Below are 17,131 nucleotides of genomic sequence, written 5' to 3' on the forward strand. Positions count from 1 at the left end.
TATATATATTAAGATATAGTAGAGGTTGTGTGTGTGCAGGGGTAAATGATAGTCATTGAAAATGTGAAATCTTTGACAACTAGAATGTAAGTTGCAAAAAATAGTGTACATTTGGGCTTCACAGTTTGCTCAGTGATTAAAGCTGCTCCCTTGCAAAGCCTGACAGCCAAGGATCGATTCCCCAGTACACATGTAAAGCCAGACACAAAGTGGTACATGTGTCTGGAGTTCAGGATTCCAATGGTAAGACATCCCGGTGTACCCATGCACCCCTGTTTGTCTCTCTCTCCCTCTCTCTCTGTCTTTTGAAATAAATAAATAAATATTTTAAAAGCAGTGTATAATCTGAAATATAGGAAAACATAAGGAGATGTTTTCTCTATGATTTATTTGAATTAATAATAATACTAGATTTACTAAAATTAGACATATCTTAAATAAGGAATTATTTCACATTCTATTGCCTATATTCATTTTCCTTGATCCTATGACCTTTTGATGTATGAAAATGAAATATTAAGGTATGTAATTGCTTTGGGGAGGACTAGCCCAATGTTATCATAGGATATGAATTTGAACCATTTTGAAACATCTTTCTAGAATGATTGTCAGAGTGACCTTTCTTAACTCATTAAAAAATAAAATGGAGTTATCATTCTTATATAAAACTAAAACTTCATGTTGAAAAAGAAATCAGAAGACCTTAACTCTTTCAAGCATTACAGCTTCTGTTAGGGTTTTCTTGATCCTAACATCCTCTTTGAGATTCCTATGGAATACTGGTCATAATTTCTTTAGTATGTACGATAACTAGGTGATAAACAATTGTAGAAATGATCTAATTGTATACAGTTTTATTTCTTACAGTAACTCAATATTTAACATAACATTTTACTGAATATAACCCTTCATTGGTAGTGTGTCAGATCTCTGAGTAATAGAATTTCATTTGTTTTGTTGTTTAATAGTGATTTTATTTTTTTTTCTCTAGAAATAGGATTTTCATGTTTATTTGTGTATGCATGTGTGAGGCTTGTGTGTATGCAGATGCATATGGCTCGTATGCATGAGGAGGTCAGAGGAATATATCAGATAACCTCTTCTATCACTCTTCTACCTTATTTCCCTGAGGCAGAGACACCTACTGAACCTGGAGCTGCTGTTTTTAGATTAGAGTGACTACTAGGCCGGCTCAGCAATCCATCTATCTCTTCTTTCCTCAATTTTGTGTGTTTATAGGCATGTGTGGACATGCCCTATTTTTTTTCAATGTGGTTGTTGGTGATCAAACTCTGTACTCTTGTCTGCTGAGCAATATTCATTAAACAGGATTTTTTTTGACCTGCAATTAGTGGTTTTAATTCTTCACTGAAGCTCACTGCACATCTTTGGTCCACCATTCCTTCATCTTCTTTTCTAGCTTCATAAATCCAAGATTTCAGAAGCTTAAAGTTCTTCTCTTCTGTTACAAGATGCTTCAACTTTAGCTTTCAAGGATGTTTTTCAGTAGGCCAAACATAAGCTCTCTTAATAAAAATACAAAGCATAGGCTGGAGAGATGGCTTAGAAGTAAGGCACTTGCCTGTGAAGCCTAAGAATTGAGGTTCAATTACCCAGTACCCAGGTAAGCCAAATGCATAAGGTAGCACATGTGTCTTGAGTTTGTTGGCAGTGGCTGAGGCCCTAGTGTGCCCATTCTTTGTCTCTCTGTCTTCACCTCTCTCTCTTTCTCACACAAATAAATAAATTTTTTTTTAATACTAAGCATTACCCACATCCTGTGAGTAATTATGATAGCGTATGCATTATACTGCAAAGCCACAAGATCCTCTCCGTTTGGTGAACTAAAAGAGTTTGTCATCATGTGCTTTACAATTGAATTATTCTTCTATGAATTGATTTTTTTTAAATTAAATAATACAAGTATCATGGAAAGGTACATGTTTAAGTTATTTATCTCTGCATTGGTTGAGAGAATTGAAAAACTAGCACAATTAATTGGGTAAAGGAGGGGCAATAGTTTTATGTTATATTCACTTGATTATATGCCATGTCATCACTTAAAGTTGGCACAAACATGCAGCAACTTGAAAATATGTTGCAATTTAATTTTAAGTACAGAAAAATAGATATACCTTATTATTTACAATGAATTAAAACCAAATATATACACTAAGAGGGCCAAGAGGAGTAAAATAACCCACATCTGTCTAAGCAACTTGTGGTCTAAGCTACTCAACAGCAATCAAACTGACATGATGCTCACACAAGTACAATAGTAGCACACAGCCATGGTGGGTTACTAACTTCTCTTGATTTGGCTAACGGACCTGCTTAGTTGAATGGAACCCATACCTGGAACAGGGAAACAAGTCAGAACCATATATGAAAAAGAGCCTGCTCTCCAATATCAAGTCCCACCAATAATGGGCTACAAGAGGGCCTACACCTATTAAGTTTTCTCTAAAATAATAATGGGTATCCATGTATCTTGCACTGACCTCACTCTCCATTGGAGAATTTGCTTCTCTTTTTCAGATGGATGCAGAACCTGAGGAGAAAACCTGCCCATCACACCTCACCTGGGCACTATCTGAAGCCATAGAGTTAGTGGGGTAATGGCCTGGTATCAGCACAAGGGTGAAGGAGACATACACAGAGAACACTCAACTCCTACCAAATCAGATATCCAGAGATATGGAGTCTTTCAAGACTTCATCACTGAAATTGACCTAAAATGAACCCAACATGGCTCGAGGAAATTCACAGAAGGAGGGGGAAGATTGTTAGAACCATAAGTTGGGTCATTATGCACAGAGACATTGCCTCTCCCCTATGACTGAGGGCCATCCCCACAATGTAACACCCACAATCCATTGGAGGGGAGGATGACAGGGGGAAGGATAACAATAGTGCCATCATGGCTGTATACACACTATATACATAACTGATAAAAATAATAATAAGAAAAATATTTATAAAGGCCCAAAGGCTGGAGAGATGGCTTAGCGGTTAAATGCTTCTTGTCTGTGAAGCCTAAAGTCCCCGGTTTGAAGCTCAATTCCCCAGTACCCACTTTAGCCAGATGCACAAGGCAGCACTCATGTCTGAAGTTTGTTTGCAGTGGGGGAGGCCCTGGTGTGCCCATTCTCTCAATAATCTGGACCCAAACGGCAATGGTACCATAAAATTCTACTTCCTAAAAGACAGACCAAATGACTGAACCTTCACTAGTCCCTTACAGGAAACACCTGAACCACAAGACACTGGAGAGGGTAGGATCAAGACTGACCTAAATCTCCTACATCTTCCTTCCCTCCCTCTCCCCCTCTCCCCTCTATCTCTCTCCTCTCAAACTCTTGTATATTAGTTATCTTTTTCCTCAATTTCTTAGTGGACACTGACCTGTAACCCCCACTTCCAGCTTGGGCCTACAATCCACAATGAGCTTTTGATCAGAGAAACCTACAAGGTTTCCCAAAACAATGACAGACTTCTGTCAGAGTAATTGATGACCCACCAAAGGCCAGTGGTAAGACCCTATTGCTGAAGACTCCATACGCAGCTGACACGTAAAATGGAATGACATGGCTGGAAGCCAGGAGAGAGTCAGTCCCCAGACAGTCAGCGTGTCTAGTGCCAGAAGGCGCTACATAGGCGACTGGGGGAAGTGACCAAGATCTGTCCAAGCAACACATTGTTTAACCTAAGTAGCAACAATTAACCGGATGTGATACCCACACAAGTGCAATAGTGGTACACAGCCATGGTGAGGAATCAATTGCTCTTGATTTGGCTAACTGATCCACTCAGTGGTACTAGACCCTTAGCTGGAGCTGGGAAACAAGTCAGAACCATACCCAAACACAAGCCCACTCTACAATATCAAGCTACCATCAATCACGGGGTATAAGAGGGCCTACACCTATCAAACTGTCTATCAAAAAAGTAAGTGTTATCTCAATTTTCTGGGTGCTAACTTACTCTCCGTTGGAGAATCTGCTTCTCTTTTCCAGATAGATGCAGATCCTAAGAAGAGAGCTGCCCCAACATACCTCAGAAGGGGCCCAACTGAAACTAAGGACAACTGGCGAAATAAGCAAGGGTGATGTTTTCCTGTGAACTGGATACCAGCACAAAGGGGAAGGAGATCAATGCAGAGAAAAATCAACTCCTACCAAATCAGAGAGCCAGAGCCTCAGAGGCCCCCAACACCTCAGCACTGAAGCAGACCAAAAATGAACCCAACATGGCTCAGGGAAATCTTGCGGAAGAGGGGGCGGAAAGAATGTCAGAGTTACATGTTGGGTCATGATTTTCAGAGACATTTATCATACTAATAACTGGGGGCTAACTCCACAATGCACGACCCATTTTCAATAACAAGGAGGGTCTAATGGGAGGGGGTAGATCACAGATGAGCCTAAATAATGGTACCAAACTGCCTGTATTTACTGAAAAGAAAACTAATAAATTAAATTAAAAAAAAAATTAAAGCGAAACAAATTAATCATAGCTTTAACTCCTTTCATATCTTTGTTCTTAATTTTATTTTGAATATGTAATTATTTACATGGTATAAAGCTCAACATTAAAAAATGGTTTATAAATAAAAAAAAAGAAATAAAGGAAAAGCATCAATAATTATACATTATGAAAAAAAAAACTGAACAGTTCTACCCTCTTCCAAATAAAGTGGAAGATAAATCAGGAATTAAGATCCTATGTATGTTTAGAAGCATCTTTATGCATATGAACTGAATATAATACATGAAATTGACAAAGTCTTCAAATTCTTTTTTTTTAAATTGGCAAATATGACACAAAAACAATATCAAAATCCTAGTTATCCCTATATATATTAAAGTCATTATTTTGAGCTTCCAAACTCAAATCAAATAAGAGTTTCTGACTTTGATGTTTTCATCGGTGAATTGTTTTAGATATTTAAAAGTGAAAGGGTAGGGGGATGGCTTAATGATTAAAGTTGTTTGCTGGCAAAGTCTATTGGCCCAAGTTCAATTCCCCAACTACCTATGAACAGCTAGATGTAAAAAGTGGTGCAAGTATCTGTCATTCATATATATATATGTGTGTGTGTGTGTGTGTGTGTGTGTGTGTATAATATATATATATATATATATATATATATATACATACATATAAGTATGTGTATATATATATATACATATATACATGTATATATACATATATATGCATATATATACATGTATATATATATACAAAAATGCATGCATGTGAATAAATAACAATGTTTTTTTAAGAAATAAGGGATAGAAAGTCTCATCATTAAGGAGCTTTCATGTATAAGAATGGGGGATCTTCAGGTCCCAAATAAAAATTAACAGAATGTGGCCACATGTTACCCTAGTCTCCCAGGGTAGCATAGATACCAGAGTCTTCAGAGTACTGCAAGCTGTGGGGTCAATAGAAAGAGACTCCAGATCAATATAAGACCAGGCAGAAGGATGAATGGGAGCACCCACTCTGGCTTTCACATTCAAGTGACCCCTACTTCAGGTAAGTCTAAGAGGCATCACCTCAATGGCACATACATGTGCATATACTACATATACCCCTCACATAAGAAAAAAAGTTAAAAATTGGAAAAATAATACAAGTTGAGGTAGAAAACACCACTTTCTATGTACTGATTTATTGTAAGTGTGATTATTGCCAGATACAACTTCTTGCTTAGTTTAATGGAAAGGCCCAGAAAAGGTGCCCCCAGAGTGGTCAGAAGGAGAGAATGGCTAAGAAAAAATAGAAGTTGTTCTTTGCAATGAAAAATCAGATAGCTAACTGTCATGTATGCTTTTGGAAAGCCCCACTTGTTTGCTTGCCTCACCTAGTTGCTATGAAATCCTCCTTGCTGCTATAGAGTATAAAATGAAAGTCCAGGTAGAGCTTGGTGCCAGAGTTCTGTGACAGTGGTCCTAGCTCCAGTCTCCAGGTAAATAATCTCTCCATCTTCCACTCTCACAGGTATCAGAGTAATCATTCCAGAGAAATTCTTGCTACACAATCATATAAACCATTTTAGAAAAGAGGAAAAAGTAATACTGCTGCTCTTAGACTATGAGAATAAATATTTAAACTCAAATTTTACAAGGACATTATAAATTATACATGGATATCTATCAAAAACACAGACACAAAGTAACTAATGCAAAATTATCAAATATTATCATGATACATATAAAAAGGGGAGACTTAAGATAATGGTATTGTATATATGTAAGTAGAAGAACAGATTAATGGGGGTGAAAAGGCTGAAGTGAGGTCACAGGAAGAGATTGAGTAAAGGAAAGGTGGAGTGAGGGCTAATCAAAATCTAAAAAGGCATGAATACGTCATATGGAAACTTATGTTTTTTGACAATGACACACCTAGAAGCCATAGATTGTTCCTAGAAAATTTGTAGTGCCAGTGATGGGATATCTTCTAGTGAGTTCTTGGCCAGGGAGGTCCCTTATACCCCCAAATCATTATACACCATTGCTAAGGCTGTTGGTTTCCCACCAGGAATAGATGGTAAGACCCTATTACTGAACACTCCACATACTTATGCTGCAAGGTCACTGAGAAATCCTTTTGGAGCTGAGCTGAAAACCTCCTCGGTGTAAACTAGCTGACAGAAAGCTGGTAAAAGCGACACTGCATGAAGTTCCATGGGAAAGAGAGAAATTTCCAGTGGAGATAAACAATAGTGGACACTGCCAGTGGACACTGCAAGTTTTAAATTTGTCCAGCCAGTCCAAATGAGGCAATGGGTGCAATAGTGGCATGTCTGTTATGGGGGAAACCACCTACTCTCTAATTGGACTGGAGGCCTGCTCCACAGTAGGGAATATGTGCGTGATACAGAAAACCTATTACAAGGGAAGTCAACAGCCCTACGGGTGTAATGTCTGCTGCTGTCTGGCTAAATGTATATACTATGCTCACCAAACTGCCTGGTAAGCGCTTCTCTTAAAGTTCTTACCCATGTATTAATGCTACACTCACTTTTGGTTAGAGAACCTTCTCTTTTCAGATGCCAGTGACCTTGGGATGACTCAGTAGGCACCATAGTGCTGAGAAGCAGTGACAGAGGAGTGCTCAGCACTGAAACATCTCTATCACACTTTCCAAGCTTCAGGGTTCATTGTGGAAGAGGTGACAACATGGCTCAGGGAAATTTTGCGGAAGAGGGAGTGGAAAGAATGTCATAGTCACATGTTGGGTCATGATATGCAGAGGCATTTATCGTACCAATAACTGTGGATTAACTCCACAATGAACGACCCATTTACATCAACAAGGAGGGTCCAATGGGTGGTGGTAGATCATGGATGAGCCTAAATAATGGTACCAAACTGCCTGAATTTGCTGAAAAGAAAACTAATAAATTAAATTAAAAAAAAAAAGAATATAAGCCAAAGGAAGGGCAGGACTGCTTACAATGCACTCTTCCAGTTACAAAATAGCCTGGCTATCCATGACCTTGCAGTGCCTGACACTACTTAGACAAGACCATCATAATAGGAGGAAAAGATGATGACATCAAAATAAAAGAGAGACTGAGAGAGGGAGAGGATATAATGATGAATGGAGTTGCAAAGGGAAAGTAGGCATGGGAAGGAAATTACCAGGGTTTATTGTCTATAATTATGGAACTTGTCAATAAAGAAAAGGAAAGAAAAAGAAAACATTATAACAGACAGGACTTATCCCAAGGATGCCAATTTGATAGAACATTAAAGAACTTATGAGTGCCATGTACACCATAAGGTGGGTAAAAGAGAATAATCAACATCATTTTAATAAGTGCAGATAACACTTGAAAAAAATCATAATACCCATTTAGAATGAAAACAAAATAAACCTTTCAGCAAACTGGTAATAAAAGAAAAAAATTCTCAATCTGTAATGAGTATGTATTAAAATCTATCATTAACATCATTAACAATACTGAAAGACTGTTTTCCTAAGATCAGAAATTGTTATCAGATATATGTTCTCACTGTTTATATTCAATATTGAAATAGAATCCTAGACTGCAGAATAAAGCAAGCCAAAAGAATAAAAAAAAATACTTATTTTCAAGATGGAAGTCAAGCTGTCTTTATTTGAAAATGACATGCCTATCTGTTAGAAAACCCAAATGTGTTGAAAATTGAACTGTAAAGACTCTCCAAGCTTCACAATGTCACACAAGGATGACAACAAGAAGAAAGACGCTGGGAAGTTGGCTAAGAAAGACAAAGACCTAGTCAACAAGTCTGGGAGCAATGCCAAAAGGAAGTGATCCAAAGGCAAAGTTCAGGACAAGTTCAAAAACCTGTTTCAAAAAGCTACTTATGACAAACTGTAAAGAAGTTCCCAACTATAAGCTTATTACCCCTGCTGTGGTCTCTGAAAGACTGAAGATCTGTGGTTCCCTGGTCAAGGCAGCCCTTAATGCACACCTTAGTAAAAGACTTATCAAACTGGTTTCAAAGCATAGAGCTCAAGTGATTTACACCAGAAATACCAAGGGTGGAGATGCCCCCACTACTGGTGAGGATGTATGAAGAGGTTCAACTCAACTGACTGTACATTTGGAAAAATAAAATTTTATTAAGTCAAAAAGATTAACCTGTAGAAATAATATGTGAAAATAGAAATATTCCAGGATTCAGGATCAATATAGGAAAATCAGTTGTTTTTCTACATACAAGCAATGAGAAACTCAAATGTTAAAATTAAATTGTCATATGCAGTAGCATAAACTATTACTGAGAGAACTTCAACCTGATCTAACTAAATGGAGAAATATGCCATTGATGTAGGTTGGTAGAGCCATCATTAGGACCTCAATTCTCCATCCACTTCCAACCCATTTGAAAAAGTGCAATATTTTGTGTATGAGCAGATGACAGTTGGGAAAGCACTTGCCACTCAGTGCGAAAATGTGTTTTGATCACAGTGTCCAAATAAATGCTGGTTTTTCAGGGTGTGTCTGTAAACCAAGAGTTTTTCAGGCAGATACAGGTGGATACCAGGTGTAGAGTTAGTTTAGCAGAATTGTTGAACCCCAGCTTCAGTGATGAGCCCTGACTGGAAGAATATGCTGGTATTTGAGGAAAGCATTCTGGCCTCCACATGCACATGTACATGCATGCATGCATGCACAACCATACTCTTATGTGTGACCATACATGTGCAAAACATTATTTAACATTATGTTTTTATAGAATTTAACAAGATAATTTTGAAATTTGGGAAGAAAAACAAAGAATTGAGAATAACCACAATCTTAAGGGAGTAATAAAACCTGATTTCAAGACTTATTACAAAATGTTAATAACGAAGAAAGCATGGCATTATTGTGAGAATAGCTAAATATATCAATCAAGACAAATGGAAGAAGTTTCTAAAAGATGTCTTCAGCAGGAAAAAAAAAATAGTGTCTAAAACCATCCATCTTACTTGGGGAGATGAAACATTTATTTATCCCAACTGTTCCCTTCAGTTTCTGATACCTGAGTTGTGTTCATCAAACATTTGTTGAATAAATGATCTTCTCAAATATCCCCACTGTGACAGTAATTCATTTGGCAGTTTTTTTTTCCTTAATATTCTATGATAAATAGCATCAGGTAGCAACTTCAAAACAGTTCCATTGACCTAAAAATAAATCATTTATATGCTATGTCAGTATGTCTCAGAAAGTTGAACTACCTTAAATATTTAAGACTCTGATAATATATTTCTTGTCGACATCTTAAAGAAATACTAGCCAATGGGCTGGAGAGATGGCTTAGTGGTTAAGCGCTTGCCTGTGAAGCCTAAGGACCCCAGTTCGAGGCTCCGTTCCTCAGGACCCACGTTAGCCAGATGCACAAGGGAGCACAAGCGTCTGGAGTTCGTTTGCAGTGGCTGGAAGCCCTGGCGTGCCCATTCTCTATCTTTCTCTCTCTCTCTCTCTCTCTCTCTCTCTCTGCCTCTTTCTCTGTCTCTGTCATGCTCAAATAAATATGAATGAACAAAAAAAAATTAAAAAAAAGAAATACTAGCCAAACAGGAATTGACTATGTGGAGATAAACAGGGGACTTCATGAGAAAAGGCTATAAAGTCGGGTGTGGTGGTGTACACCTTTAACCCCAGCTCACAGAAGGGAGGCTGATGTAAGAAGATAGCTGTGAATTCAAGGCCAGCCTGAGGCCACAAAGTGAGCTACAGATCAGTCTGCCCTAGAGTGAGACAGAGAAGGAGGGGAAGAGGGAGAAGGTGAGGGAGAGGGAGAATGGGCATATTGTCTTCATCTCCTGAGATATACCATTATTTGTTAAACTTTTCAGCTTTAAGAAAATTAAAAACAGTATGGCTTAATGTAAGTACCACAAAAAATTTATAATAACAGATTTTGGACATAGTTTTTCTGTATAAGAAATCTTTAATTCAATTAGCTAATTAATTGCACAGTGCTGTGCATCGTATTAGGTGTAACCATTTATCTTTAACCAAAAGTGCTTGATGTTTTCCTCCAAATAATCAACAAATATAATACAAAACTAAGGAAAAGATGGTACTAGATCATAATTTGGACATAAAATTATTGATCAAAAATAGTCCAATACATAAATGTTATCATTTATGAGACCTCCATATCACTCTCTTCTTTTACCATCTCCCACAACTACAGCATGCTATTGATACTGGCTTGTTCACCCTTAAGATTCATTCTTTTGTCTTACAGGATTATCTCCAGAATTGCTCCATTAAAATGCAAATAAGTTATGTAGGAGGGGTGACATATTAACATACTCACAGTAATTATCTACCTCTATCATCCTATCAGGATTAATTTATCATTTGCCCAGAAGAAATAAAGGCCTGGAGGGTATTTAACGTAGGAAGATACAATTTAATGTGAGAGGCTAGAGATGAGCTCATGTGTTCACCTAGGTAACACATCATTGCTGGGGGCTTTGATCAGCAAAGGAATCGTATTTACTCATTCAACCAACAAACGCGAGTGTCTATGATTCAGTAATCACTGTGTCAGATGCTAAGGCTATAGGAAAACATAAATTAACACTTTACTAACAGAAATGGAGAAATAGTACATGTCTAGACAGAATAGGAATGGGGCTCAGGATTCTGAAACTCATATTTCTACCTATAAATGAAGTAAGTATTAATTCCTCCCTCACGGAATTGCTATGCATTGAACATGATAATGCATGTGAAGTGTTTTGAATAGTTCCTTACATAAAATAAGAGTTTAAAAAATTGTTGCTTTGGGCTAGAGAGAAAGCACAGTGGTTAAGATCCTTCCCAAGCTTAAGGGCCTGAGGAAGCCCCAGAGACTGATGTGTGGCACCAGTCTTGTAATGGAAATTTGGCTCCAAATTTCAGGTATCATAATCTCCTGATATAGCTAGATATGATGTTTACTGACTACCAGAGTACCTAGTTGTTTGCTGTAAACCTGTTTTTTTTTTTTAATGTTTCATCTGTTTATTTGTGTTTAAGTTTATGGATGACCTTCCCTGAAGAAAATTACATCTTTTATTCTGACACTGCATTCCTGAAACAGCTTTTTGTTTTGTTTTGTTTTCAAATTTAGAGTTTATCTACCCTTCCTTTCAACTCGATTATGCATTGGATATAAATTATCACCAAAAGCTCATGTGTTGAAGATTTAGTCCATAGGTAGTGAGAGGTGATTGAATTATGAAGGTATTAGCCTTACTAATGGATGAGTTAATAGCTGAATGTGTTAACAAGTGGATAGGGCTTTGTTCAAGTAAGTAGATCACTGACAGGTATATCTTGTGTTGGGTTCCTTTCTCTGTTTCCTGGTTATCACGAGGTGAGCATCTTTCTTCTGGAACCTTCTTTTCTATGATGTTTCTGACTCACTGAACACTGGTGCCAGTTGAACATGCACTAAAACCTCTCTCAATTTATGAACCAAAAAGAGTCTTACCTATTTTAAGGTGATTTTGTTGGGGATTGTGTCACAGCAATTAAAATCTGAACAATGCAGACCCTCTATTTATAGCCTTCTTTGAGTCATAATAGATAGTGGTAGCTACTTTTTCTCAGTGGTACAGCTGATACTTTTGTTCATAACTGGTATAAACTAAAACCTGACAAACTTATGTTTACTCCCTCTTCCACCCAAGGCAGTAGTGTTCAATAAATATTAAACAACGATAATATTGTGTAGGAGAGACGGTCTCTCATTAAATAAATCATAGAAATGTCAAGCTACCTGTCTCAATTTAAAAATAATATGAAAAATATATTTAGCTTTAGGCATAGCTTTTGTATATTCATACATAATGAGTTTTTAAAATATTTTTTGTTTATTTATTTGATAGTGACAGAGAGTGAAAGAGGCAGAGAATGGGAGAGCCAGGGACTCCAGCCACTGCAAAGGAACTCCAGACGCATGCGCCCCCTTGTGCATCTGGCTAACGTGGGTCCTGGGGAATCGAGCCTCGAACCAGGATCCTTAGGCTTCACAGGCAAGCGCTTAACCGCTAGGCCATCTCTCCAGCCCCATAACGAGTTTTAAAGAAAATAAATGAACTAGTATTTCATAAGGATGAATTATGGTTTGATCTGATTAAAGTTTTTACTTTTTCCTGAGATAGTCAATTATTGACCCAATTGCTCATTATATATACTCAGAAATTGCATTTTGCATACCTATTACATAAGTCATGTCTAAACATGGTTAACCCTTCATTATCTGTGCTAATGTTGAAGAGCAGAAAATCATTTTATCCCCCAAACCCAAATAAGGTGAACTTTAGGACTATATTAGATGATGACTCTACCTTACTCCACATAAACATTTATTGAGAAGTGGCTATAGACAGTATTTACTTCAGTAAGGTTGAGCATAAATATTTTAGAAAAATACTAGGTGCCAAGCACAAATGAAACTGATGACCAAATATATGTAGCCTATAAGTTTGAGAGTAAACACAATTTCAGCAAAATTAACAAATGTCAAAAAACTTGAATGGAATAAAACATAATATATTATAATACTTATCATATAATTTCTTTTCCCTAGATGTGCACATTGCAGGGCTATGTCTCTGGCCATAGCTGTTGCCCCACTTCCATGACAGTACCTTCTACTCAGAAAGGAAGTATATAGCTCGGCTTTCATTTCAGGGAGATTAATTTGATTTGCTTTATTTGAGTCTTGCCATAGTTGAAAAGCTGTACCCTCCTAATTATTACTTCTAGGTTAGTTGCAGGGTGTATAATACATCTATAATGTGTAGAGTTATATTTTTTTAAGTCTTACTGTACCACCAATCATAGTAATTTGACTTAACCATGATTTAATTAGTTACTCATTGAACTGACTGCTTACTTAAGATAATTGATCAAATTAATTATCAGGTTTTTGTGTACATGGACTTAGGGCTGTTCTATCTGATAACAAGACTTCAGTTCTTTAATACCACTCAAAACAGCCAAATGGAATGGCTCCAACAGAGACTCGATGTCCCTCCAAGCCAAAGTTCCTCTTTGACCCTTTACAAAATAAGTTAGTGAGACCTTCCATACCGCTGTTTATCCTGAATAAATGCATTGCTATTGAGCTGCTTCACTTCCCTTTCTTTCTTCCCAATGCCAAACTTGCCTTCCATCCTGGATAGATATCAGAGATTTATCATTTTTACTTTATAGATTAGGAAGCTGAGACATAAATAACTTTACAATGATTCAAATTTGACGGCAATAAAAATTCATAGCATTTCTCATCCTCCTGCTTCCCATTATGACTCTTCCCCAAATTAAATGTAGTTTTTCCATAGTGTTCTTTGTTTCAACATCTACCTAGAATGGCCCACATTCCATTTCATTATCAGGCCTAAATCATACCTAAACTCTTCTATTGATCCACCTTTCCTATTGAAGTTTGTCTCTTCATTGCTAGGATTCTAGTTCATGATTTCATCATTACTCTCCTGAGCCATTGCCACAGGCTCCTGATTGATGTCTCTGTTTCTCCTATGGTTTACTCTGATGTAATCTTCACAGTGCAGTCTGAGTGATCTAAATGAAAATTTGGTATCACACCTCTACCATAAGCTTTACAAAGACATCCCAATTATCTGAAGTTCAACCCCACAAATCTATCTATGTTTCCTCCTTCCTTTCTTATTTGAGAGACAGAAAGAAGGAGGCAGAGTAAGGGTGAGTATGGGCACAACAGGGCCTCTTACCACCACAAATGAACTTCAGACAAATGTGCCACTTTATTTATCTGACTTTGCATGGGTACTGGCAAATTAAACCCAGGTCATCAAGCTTTATAAGCAAACATTTTTAAACAATGTGAAATCTCTCCAGATCCCCCAATCTTTTAATTGAAATTTAAATGTCCTCAAAGGCCTATACTCCATAGTCTGTGTTGATAACTGCAACTTTGATCTCATCTTGTGCTACATGAATTCCCATTCTTCAACCACTTTTTTCTGCTTACGTCCCATAAGTTTAACAAGCTCTTTCATACCATAGGTCCTTTGTACATGTTTTTCCCTTTCCCTACAATGTTCTTCCTCCCTCTTTGCTTAGTTGTTTCTTTGGATATTAGTGAATCCTCACTTTGTCAGTGAAATGTGGTCAGATATTTCAGATATGTTAAAATTCCCCTATGATATACTCATATATAGCACTGACTCTTTCCTTATACACATTAAACACATGTGTAGTACTACATTTATATGTATACTTAATTTATAACGTCGCTCCACATTACTGGATTGTAAATCCCATAAGGTACATATCCAGTATATTTTAGCCTACTCTATCTCCAAATCTCAGTCCTGTGCCTTATACTTAGCTCAATAAATCATAATGTAAGAGATAAACACATGGATTTTCAGAAGTGCATATAGCTGGAATTCAGACTTCTGAGTCCTTAGGCAGGACTCTTTATGACTAATGCCATTTCTAGTTAGGTTAAAAACATAGGATTGGGATGTATAGCATTTTCTATTCTTTAGCTACAAACTAACCCCCTAACTTCTGCCAACTGCTACACTTATGCATGGCAGTTTTCATCAAAAGGGATGTATGAATACATCAGAAACTAAGTCATAGTATTAGAGCAATAAATCACATGTATTAAAGAAGGCCAGTAAAGGATGCTATTATTATCATCAAAGTAGTATATATGTGAATTCTCAAGGAGGGTAGATGTTGAATTGAACATTAACCATAAAAGGAAGTAATACAGTTCTGTTATAGAGCATATCTATCATCCTTAAAAAAAATCTCAACCAGGTTTCTGAATTTCATGTTTTCAAAGTACTTAATGTTTTTATACAAACATCTCAAATACCCTTCTATAGATTAAGGTGTTACTCATTTGGATGAAATACAGCATATGGAACACTATTCTTTCTTGAATAAAATAAGATTAAATAGATGCAATTTTATACTTTAAAAGCTAAGTGAAATAATAAAGAATATTTATGAAATGCTTTTTATGGAAAAGCTAGTTATAGGAGGTTTTTATTTTAGACTAATAAGTGCAGTTTTAATGGTAAAATATGCAAGGTGTGCAGACTCTTTGGAAAAGCCAACATATAATCCTGAAGTATTATAATCACCTAACAGTTGCTTGATCTTTCAAATTCTTTAATCCTTCTTCATATTAACTTTCTGACCTAGCTAGCTTTTTTGCAAACATGCTTTAAGTGCATGAATCTATCTTCATGTCATAAAACCATAATTTCTTGAGGTTGTCATGTGTTTGTAACTCTGTTGCATATATATTTAGGTTCTGAGTGGTTCACAGGAAAACATGTGTTAAACAAAGTACTCCCAAAATACACACTTAGTTGAAAGCCCAATTTTATTTTCTGGATTTCAGGATTAGAAATCCAACTGAATTTTACCAACAGGTTCCATTTTAAATCAGGAAGGGATTTACTGATTGCATTACGGCTAAAAAGCAAATAACCCCCAAACATACTCATCCTTCCAAGAATACTGTAACTGGAATTTCAATTGAAATTCCATCCCATCAAAAACATAAGAATAAAATAAATGAGATTTATATAATAAAAAAAGAAAATCACCCCCAAATTTCATCTATCATGGAACTACTATGTCTTCATAATTCCTTTTATGGTAGGCAAAATATCTATAAATTTAAATAAATTCAAAGGTATAGCAAGTGAATCAATTACTTCATTAAAGATCCATGATGACTGTTCAAAAACTTGGTGTTGTCATAGATACTGGGGTGTATACATAAGTCAATAATACGATCAGTACTTTCCCACTTTGCATAATAATCTTGTTGAAAAAATCTAGGCATGTATAACATTTATCAACTTAAACCAGAATCTAGTGCCTACTGATAAATAAATTGAAGCAAAAAGTCAGATTTAGGGGCTGGAGAGATGGCTTAGTGGTTAAGCGCTTGCCTGTGAAGCCTAAGGACCCCGGTTCGAGGCTCGGTTCCCCAGGTCCCACGTTAGCCAGATGCACAAGGGGGCGCACGCGTCTGGAGTTCGTTTGCAGTGGCTGGAAGCCCTGGTGTGCCCATTCTCTCTCTCCCTCTACCTGTCTTTCTCTCTGTATCTGTCGCTCTCAAATAAATAAAAATTAAAAAAAAAAGTCAGATTTAGGGCTGGAGAGATGGCTTAGCGGTTAAGCGCTTGCCTGTGAAGCCTAAGGACCCCGGTTCGAGGCTCGGTTCCCCAGGTCCCACGTAAGCCAGATGCAAATGGGGGTGCACACGTCTGGAGTTCATTTGCAGTGGCTGGAAGCCCTCTCTCTCTCCCTCTATTTGTCTTTCTCTCTATGTCTGTCGCTCTCAAATAAAAAAAAAAGAAGTAGGATTTAACAAAAGCCTATGGTGAGATGAAATTTTATGTAAATAATGCCATACATGATATCACAAATATAATTACTGAGTTTATGTTCTAGGTCAACCTCAAATTACATACATTATTTAAAAAAAACAGCAAAGTTCTGAGGTGGTGACTCATAATTTGCCAGGTATTTTAAAAGATTATAATGTCCTATTACTTGAAAGGAGGTGGCAACTGGCCTGAGTTCTAGGCCAACCTGCCTCAAAATAGAAACAGA

The 17,131-nt window shown here is 36.9% G+C and overlaps 1 protein-coding gene and 1 pseudogene across 2 annotated transcripts in view; one reads left to right on the forward strand and one right to left on the reverse strand.

The window, feature by feature from the left end:
• The window catches only part of Tenm1 (teneurin transmembrane protein 1), an 850,812-nt gene that overhangs the window by 628,885 nt on the left and 204,796 nt on the right, over window positions 1-17,131 (reverse strand). The gene's annotated exons all lie outside the window — the stretch shown is intronic.
• LOC101597379 lies at window positions 8,210-8,576 on the forward strand (annotated as a pseudogene).

The sequence above is a fragment of the Jaculus jaculus genome, chromosome X (assembly GCF_020740685.1).
Source record: "Jaculus jaculus isolate mJacJac1 chromosome X, mJacJac1.mat.Y.cur, whole genome shotgun sequence".
Classification (NCBI taxonomy): domain Eukaryota; kingdom Metazoa; phylum Chordata; class Mammalia; order Rodentia; family Dipodidae; genus Jaculus; species Jaculus jaculus.